This window comes from Cryptomeria japonica, chromosome 7 (assembly GCF_030272615.1).
Source record: "Cryptomeria japonica chromosome 7, Sugi_1.0, whole genome shotgun sequence".
NCBI lineage: Eukaryota > Viridiplantae > Streptophyta > Pinopsida > Cupressales > Cupressaceae > Cryptomeria > Cryptomeria japonica.
Window position 1 is genome coordinate 503,583,568 of NC_081411.1, and position 9,251 is coordinate 503,592,818.

Sequence of the window (9,251 nt, forward strand, 5' to 3'; positions counted from 1 at the left end):
TTCATTGGATAATATAAAGTCAACCCTATCCACCTTAACATCCCAAAAGTATCATTCATACCCACTATTAAAGATGATTATTCTTCTACATCACAGGATCATGTGAACATTATTGGCTATACCATTAAAGGTGATCCTCCCCCTTTGGAGGAGTTTCAATCTCATTATGGTCCAGGATTCAATATTGCTTCCAAGTATGGATACAAAGGGGATGGTCTTAGGTGCATAGTTCAAGGAGTGAAGGTCCCTTTGGAATCAAAATTACACTCTTGTATAGTGGGTTTAGGTTACAAAGCTTCTCCTTTGTCTACATCCCCTTCATTCTCTAATGTTCCTATGTCTTCTTCTTCTTGTGAGCAGTAAAACTCTTCTCCCTAATAGAAATGGTTGCTTCCTACTCCTCATCCTTTATGTGATCAAGAGTTTATTTCGTTGCGGCTTCTTAAATCTCGCTTGATTTCTCTTCCTCCTACTACATATAAGAAGTTTCATAAAAATAATAAAGAAAAACATTCTTTCTCTGCATAGCATCAAGTGATTGGCCATTCCATAAGTGAATGTAAGGCCTTGACAGACAAGATTCAACAACTTCATCAATCGAGTGTCATCGATCTTTCATGTATTGATATTCCTCCTAGTTCTTCTTTGCATAGAAAGTGAAATTGAGGTATATCTCTATCTTGTTCTTTATCATATTTCAACCTACTTTGCATTCTTGTCATGTCTCTATCTCTCACCCATCGTGGTGACTATCTATCTCTTGCCTGTCGTGGCAACTATCCTTTTATCGCTTTTTCATGTTTGCCTAGGTGTGGGCCAAGCCACTTGATCTTTTTATTTATCATTTTCTTTTCCTAGATGGGGGCCAAACCATTTGATCTATTGCTTTTTCTTGCCTTTGTAGGGGCCAATATACTACTTACCAAATCTATCCCTGATCACCCAATCACATGGCTATCTAGCATATCGCTACCCATGCTGACAAATCTATCTTTGATCGCCCAATCACATGGCTATCTAGCGTATCGCTACCCATGTCATATCTCATCACCCTATCATATGGTTATCCATATCGGCATATCTCATCACCCTATCATATGGCTATCTAGCATAATGCATTGTTCTATCCATACCAACGTATCCCATATCACAATGGTCGCTTATCTTGTATTTTTTTTCATAACAAGGGGCTTTCCTCCAAAGCAAGGATCATTTATGATATGTTGTTTTATCTCTCTTTTATCTTATCATTCGACATGTTAGTTTGCAGCTAGCATGTTTGTGATGTATCAAGTAACAATATCTATTTCAAATCATAGCTTCATCTCGTTGGGGGCAACCTCATCTGATCAATAAAAATGTCTACCTATCTCAATTATCTTCTTTATCTTATCTTTTGGTAGTGGCCTTCCTTGAGAGTGAGGTTGGTGCTACCTATCTTTGATCATCGGGCATAACACAACTTTCTAGATCTATCTTTTTTATCATCATCATGTCTACAGAACCACTAGTGATGCATCAAGCTAGTGTCTGGTTCATGTACTATCTCTTTGATACTGATTGCTTCTCTAACTTCTAGGTGCATTCTTCCTTGAGGTGATCAATCCTTGTATTATTCTCTTTATTTTAGAATTCCTCTATCTATTGTTTCTTTTTATTTTGGGGATGACACATGGTACTGAGACAACCTTTTTGCATCGAGATCTCTTTTACTTTTCTAACTCAAGATCGTAGTTTCTTTGTTTCGTTCTTTCATGTGTGTGCTATCTTTTTCTTTATCATGTTCTAACCCTGTTCTCTCATGCAAGTTTTTCTATCTAATGCATTGATTTTGTAGGTCTTCATCTTGGGGGCATGTTTCCTTCTCTTGGAGATTTATCTACTTCCTCTATAGTATCCTTTTGGTATCATGATGCTATTTCTTGTTCATTATATTTCCTTTAGCGTGCATATTCATGTTCATTCATAAGCCTGCTAAAGTAGGGGCAAAATGTAGTGTCGAAAATTGCATACCCCTTTGTAATTTGACCTACATATTTTGTAACCACTTTGGTGTCCATTCCCCTAACACCTGAGTAGGCTCATTTCAATCCTTGGATCAGCCTTTTCCCTCTCAAGATGCTTGAGGACCCATTTTCAACAGCTCCCCCATGGCATCAGTCTGGTTAGTTGCGTGTCTCTTTTGTCTCTTGTCATTTTTTAGTGTAGTTAATTTGGTCACTAGCACGCCACATGGATGTCTACACACCACACATTTGTCTTGCTAAATCTCAATGTTCGAATGTCATTTCTGCGTATTTTGACACTTGTCACCTATCTTGGTTGGTGGAAAGGGCTTGGAATCTTCTGAAATGGCTCGTTGACCTCTTCTTTTCCCTCTTCTCTCTTTTTAAATATTTTTCTCTCATTTCAATCTCTCTTGTTCCTCCATACAATCTATCTCATTCTCTTGGCTCTCACAACTTTCTCTTGCTCTCTCTCGCTTGCTACAATAGTCTCTAGCTTGCTACAACACTCTCAATCTCTCACAATATCTCTTGCAACTCTCTTGGATTTTGTTAAGCCTATTTGGGTAATATCTATCTACTTATCCTATCTTTGAGCATCTTGGGATTCATCACATCCCTTATCCATTAAATCATTTATCATTTATCATTTATCTTGCATTTATTCTATTTCTCTATTGATCTATTCGGGTTGTTTATGGAGGTGGAAACACCAAAACGGGGGTTTGATTGAGGTAGACTCTAAAACACAATCCCCAACATTTTCTCTCTTGCTTGTGTGCAGGTTCGTAATCGAAGAAAGGAGATTATCTTGCTAGAGGCTTCAACCATGGACCGGTTGTAATCTTTCCCTCAACTTTTATTTACCTTCTTTTAATTGTTAACTTTCTATCCCTTTTATTTAATTTATCACAGTATTGTTAATTTATTTATATTATTGCATTTGCATCCATTGTACAGTCTCTGTACTATGTCTGTATAGGATGATAGTGCATTGCACTGGTGTCCCAGCTTTGCACGTTTGTCCCGAAGATAGAGGCTTCACAAGATCGTTCAAATGTATTTTTTGTGGCATGATCGCCTAATTCTATTGTTTGTATCCCCTGGCTCACCCTTAGCACCAATTTAAGTGAGGTAGCAATGGATAGTTTGTTCTCTGAGATTCATCATCTTAGAGGTAACAAATTCCCACCTCTACAGTTTGATCTTGCAGGTTCTTGTGTTGCAAAATTCAACATAAACAAATATCAAATTATTCAAAACCAAGTTTGGATAGAATGCTAATGATCAACTACGCATTTATTTTTTAATCCTACACCATTTAACTACAATATTCATGATTTCAACATGGTGAAGAAATCTTGATGATGTCAAAACTACAAAGGAATTTAACTTATGCGTTCATATTTCAACAAGCCTAATTATTCAAAATCTAGTTGGGAGTATATAAGGACTCAATAGGTCAAGTGATATAGAAAAATAATAATTTATAGCCCTCATCACATTTTTTTTATATTAAAAGCAACAAGACTATGGTATTGACCCTTTACATTAACAGCTTGAAGGTATCTTCAACAACTTTAATAGCACACTAAAAACTTATCAATATTGAAACAAAGCAAATTAAGAGTCTTAGTAGAATAAGTATCGCGATTAAGAGTCTTTGCGATATATAACAAAAAATTTAAAGATCTAAAACCAACCACTATCTAAGTGAGCGCATTACTCTAGTCATCATTGAGGAACTTAAAAGGATCCTTATAGTTCCCTTCTATTTTAGCATCCTTTCCCAACACTTTATTTTGCATCAAGCATAGAGAGGTGGGTGACTTGTGCATCACACGTAGACTAAACTTGGATATGCTAATCATCTTGTTCTCCATCTCCACCACTTTCTTCTTTAGGGTCTCTAATCTTTTTTGTGGTATTCTTGCAATCAACACAAGCAACCACACTATGACCTCAACCAGTGTCTTGTTCCTTCGATATAGCATACTAATTCAGGTCCACCAATCCATTTTTGGCAGTGTGCATGAAACTAGATCACTAGTAGACTTAGCTGAACTTTCCTTCTTCCCCATGTTTCCCTCAGCCTCATCACCATCATCAATAGCATCATCTTCCTTTGATTCTTCCTCATAATCCACCAATTTATTTCCTTCATCTTTGTTAACTATGCACCTAGACATCTTGTTAGAGTGCCTATGATTAGAACTCCCACTTTTACTATCTTCTTCACCCACATCAACCTCCACATCACTAACAACTTCTTGGATGGTTATTTAGTCTTAGATTTTTTAGCCAGTGGGGTAGGTTTCTTGAGTTTCCTTTTTCTAATCTATAGTGGAGGTGGTTGCAGACTACTTTAGGACACATAGGCCTTTAGCAACAATGTCATGGGTGGGGGTACTAGGGGAGATAGGTCAGGAAGGGATGTTGGTGGCAATAGGGATACACAGATGCTTCTTCTTGCTAGCACCAGGGGAATCAAGAATAGTCAATGTCGGGAAAGAAAGTGAAAAATGAGGCCTTGATGGAGAGTGATACACTTTTGGCCTAGGTCTTGTCTATATCAACAACATCTTTAATCTTGTTTTCAAGCAAATTCAATAGAAAAAAATGGAAAGGAAATCAAAGCATGGTTATGGAAGTGGTTTAGTAGAGGTAAATGATAATAGTAATAAACTTTAAATCTGCCCTCTAAGGTGAAAAATTTCATGATCATGAGGCAAACCTGGTCCCATGGTTTAAGCACTTTGGCTCTGGAAAATCCACCATGAAGCTTAATTGGCTCCTCGTTTTCCTTGGAAGGACTGAGTCAAACTTTCGTTATCCACCACCCTGCTTCATTTTCTCCATTTCCTTCTTTCTTTTTGCAGTCATCACATTTGTTAAACCATTTGATTTTATCGCATATAAAGTATGCTTTGTTTCTATACCCATATTATTTTGAATAAATCATTGCTTCTTATCAAGATTAGCATTTAGATTTTCATTCATAATAGTTGTATGGTGTAAGCAAATAATTTGATAATTTTTTCATTGTACAAAAAAAGATGTGTGAGAATGAAGAATAAACCAAGAGAACACACAACAATTCTTTATTAATAGTTGTTGAAATAACCCTTTAGCAATTATAATATTTTAAAATTAAAAATTAAATACAAAAATAAAACAATATTATCAAAAGGTAGTTTCCCAAATAAATAATATAAATAAAATAAAAATTTATGTGTCTAAGTATATTTACATATCAAATAAAATAAAATAATTTTGAAGTAAATAAAATAATTACTATATCTATCAACAAATTATTTTACATAACTACATATTTGAAATATCTATACAAACTTAAGTGTATTGAAATCATAGTGAAGAGGTGATTTTTTTAGTGATTCTCCACTCCCCAAGATCAACGACAAAATATATGACTATGTTGGACCTAATAAAAGTATAATAAGTCATTGATTATTTGGACATGATACAAAGTTCCCTTTGCAAGTCTTTATGTAGAACCAAGCATAGCATTTAGAAATAGTATTTGATTTTGCCAATGCATGAGTAACTCTAGGTTTAGGTCAAAGAATAGACTCTAAAGTCTTGATGGTCATCTTCAATGAAGCTTGATTCTAGATGCATTATTGTTTGTATTCTTTCAAATATAAGAGACAACAAACAACTCAACTATTTAAATGGTATGCTATTGTGGGTCAACATTCTTCCATAATTACTTACCAATTCCTTATGAAGATTGTCTCTTGGAACATTAGGGGACTAAATAATCCCCACAAGCATGATATTATTAGGAATATGATTAGGGATAGTAAACCTGATATTTTTCTTATTCAAGAAACTAAGATGAATAGAGATAAGGTTGAATCTTTGAAATTGTGTAAATCTGGGAGTATCAGTGGTGGTAGCTCGGAAGGTGTCTCTGGAGGCATTGCAACTATTTGGAATCTCAATAGTCTTAAAGGTCATGTTCTTATTCAAGAAAACAATTTCTCTTGCATTAAATTTGAGCATTTAAAAGATGGAACCTCATGGGTCCTCACTAATATTTATGCTCCTAATACCTTGAAAGCCAAAAGCATTTTTTAGAAAAAGACTAATGGAAATAAGGGACAGCTTCAAGAACCTCAGTTGGCTAGTCATGGGAGACTTCAACACCCCTTTGAGAGAGGAGGAAAAATTTGGTGGAAGCCCCTCTCAGTTGGAAAGCAGACTGGCCCTCATGGATTTTCTAAACACTCGGGCTCTTAACGATGTGGAAATATAGGGTTGCAATTACACTTGGACTAACAGGAGGACTGGAAGTGACCTTATTCAAGTTTGCCTTGACAGGGATCTAATTTTTGATGATTGGTACAGACATTATTTCTATTCTCTGTCTGCTTGCATTTGGGTTGGGTCTGACCATTATCCCATAACTCTTTTTGTTGGCCCCATAAATAGAAGAAGGCATTTTCCTTTCAGATTTGAAAAAATGTGGACTCTTCATCCAGATCTCACCCATAAAATTTAGCAATAGTGGAACATTCAAGTTGAGGGCACTGCCATGTATAGAGTTGTGAAGAAACTCAAAAGCATAAAAGACAATATAAGGTCTTGGAGTTATCATTGGTCTAACCCCTCTTTGAGATCTTTGTGGCAGCTATCTCTCCCTCACATTCCGTGGGGGATCTGGAAAAAAAGGAACAACCGCATCTTCAGGGACACTTCTCTCACCCAGGTTGTTGTTTTCCAGAAAATCCAAAGGGTTATTGTGGAGAACATTGGGATCATTGGGGATCCTTGCAATTCTGCCAAGCCCTTGGAAACTCACATTTTCAGATCCTAGAATTTGAAGAGTGTTGGTAGTACTGATCCCAAACTAAACAAGAGACTAGAAGCCAGATGGCACAATCCCCCTCATGGTTGGATCAAAATCAACTTCGACGGAGCTGCCAAAGGAAATCTTGGCCCTACGGGATGTGGTGCGATTCTCAAAGATGAAAATGGTAGTTGTAAGGAAATTATTGTTGTTCCTATAGGTTGCCAAACTAACCACATGGCGAAAGCTATGGCTTCTCTCTAGGTTATTCTCCTGGCTAAAAGATGGAACTGTCCCTATCTTTGGATTGAAGGGGATTCTAATAACATCATCAAGTGCCTAAAGGGAACCTCTAAGCCTTCATGGACTATCAAGATCATAATAAAGGCTGCTAGAGATCTCATCAACACTTTTGAGAAATGCTTCATATCCCACATTTATCGTGAAGCTAATGGTCCATCTCACTAGCGGTCAATCACAACAATATGGTTACCTGGAAGGGTGAAGAGGGTCTCCTCGATGATGTCAAATTGATCATATTTATGGATCGATACAATAGTACCCCAAAGATCATAAATGGACAAAATAATGATTAAACGGATTAATAGGAGGGCTATGAGTAATTATAATAATGTCAGTACCATTTATTACAAGCCACAAGCCACCTTTTCCCATGCTTTCTGGGTATATGTGGTAGTTTCAAGAATTTTCTTACCTAAAGCTCTCTGCAACTCTCAGCCTTCTGTTCTAAAAATGAAAAAATGGGAGGAAATAGACGCCGCTATGAACCCAACAACTGTAAGGAGTGGAAACAAAAGGAGGTTGTTTGGAACATTTTGCAGAAGGGTGGGTTTTCAAAGTTCATGGAGAGGCCCCACAGGAGGGACGCCACTATCACTAATTTCTTCTGCAAAAATTAGAGAAAGGGCACTCTGAAGATGGGAGATCAAATAATCTCCATTGATGAAGACCTCGTCGCTCAGGTCACGGGTCTTCACAGGGAAGGAAGCAATTATTACAGAGACAAAAAATTGAGCAAGAAGGCTATTGAGCGATACCTCGAAATGGAAAAGGAGAAAAAGTGCCTGGTAAAGCTAAGTAAAACTTACTACCCACCTAGGGCATTTGTTAAGCCATGGAGGGAGGTCTTGTTTTCTATTATGCGTTATGTTACCTTCGATGGCAGATTCACAAAACTGTATGGCTATCATTTTGTTTTGCTTAACCATTTCAGGTATGATGAAAAAGTTAATATTCCATATTTCCTATTGTGTTTTATGAATGCTACCATTAAGGCCCATAAAGAGAACCCTAAGGGTGATACAGCCATGCATGAAGGTCTTATGGTGTTAATTTAAGACCACCTAAAAGCCAACCAAATTGCTCGCCCTCAACCTTCTATCTCTGAGTCTGAGGAGGAAGGGTCAGATTCTATTTTTTCTATGGGTGAGGAGTCTGAAAGTGATTTGATGAGTGAGTCAAAGGAGAGTCTGGATGACTCTGAAGCTGAAAATGGTAAAAAAAGAAAACAAGTGAGTACCAGGCCCTCCTCCTCAAAGGGTAAGAAAAAATCTAAAGAAATTTTTTTCCAGATTCGTTCCTCCTCGGAGGAGGAGGTCTCTAAGGATTCTAAGAAGGATGAACCCCAGTCTCCTCAGAAAAAAAAAAAAAAAAAAAAATTATATTTAGACAAGGAACAAACAGAAGAGGCAAGAAGATAATGTTATGGAGCTGGAGGATCAAGTGCAGAGAAAGGATCCTGAAGTCGACCAAAAATTGGAGGAGGAGACCACAGGGGAAGGTTTTGATCAGAGGGTTGATGGAAAAGTTGATAAAATCACTAGTGGCAACACCCCAAAAAATGAACAGGATAATCCTGGTGAGAAAACTCCCCGTTCAAATCCTCCCTCTGAGGGATTGAAAGGTTTTGTGGACACCATCGATTGGTTAATTAACAGTTACAAGAAAGTTGTGGAGGATAATAAGAAGTTGAACCATAGGGTCCAAATTCTGGAGACAATCAGTATTGGTGGAGGCAAATCTATGGTGGAATATGTTGAGGATTTGGCTAAAACTGTTGCCAAAGCCGAAGAGATCAGAGATTCCTTCAACCCTAGGTTCGAGCAAATTGAGAAGGACCTGACAGAGATAAAAACTAATGATAATGTTATGGACCAGAGAATGGCAGATACTGATAACAAATTCAACAAAATTGAAAAATGCCTCAAAAGTATTACTGAACAAAGCTTTAGCATTTTGAAGGCCTCGGTCAATAATACCAAAATCCTCATCATTAAACTGGAGGACGAGAAAGATTCCCTGGAGCTGGAACCAGACATTGAAGGTACGGGAGAAGTGCAAGGACCTAAAACAAGGACCAGATGCAAAAAGAAGGAGAAGAAGCCAAACAAGGATATGGAAGAACTCAAAGT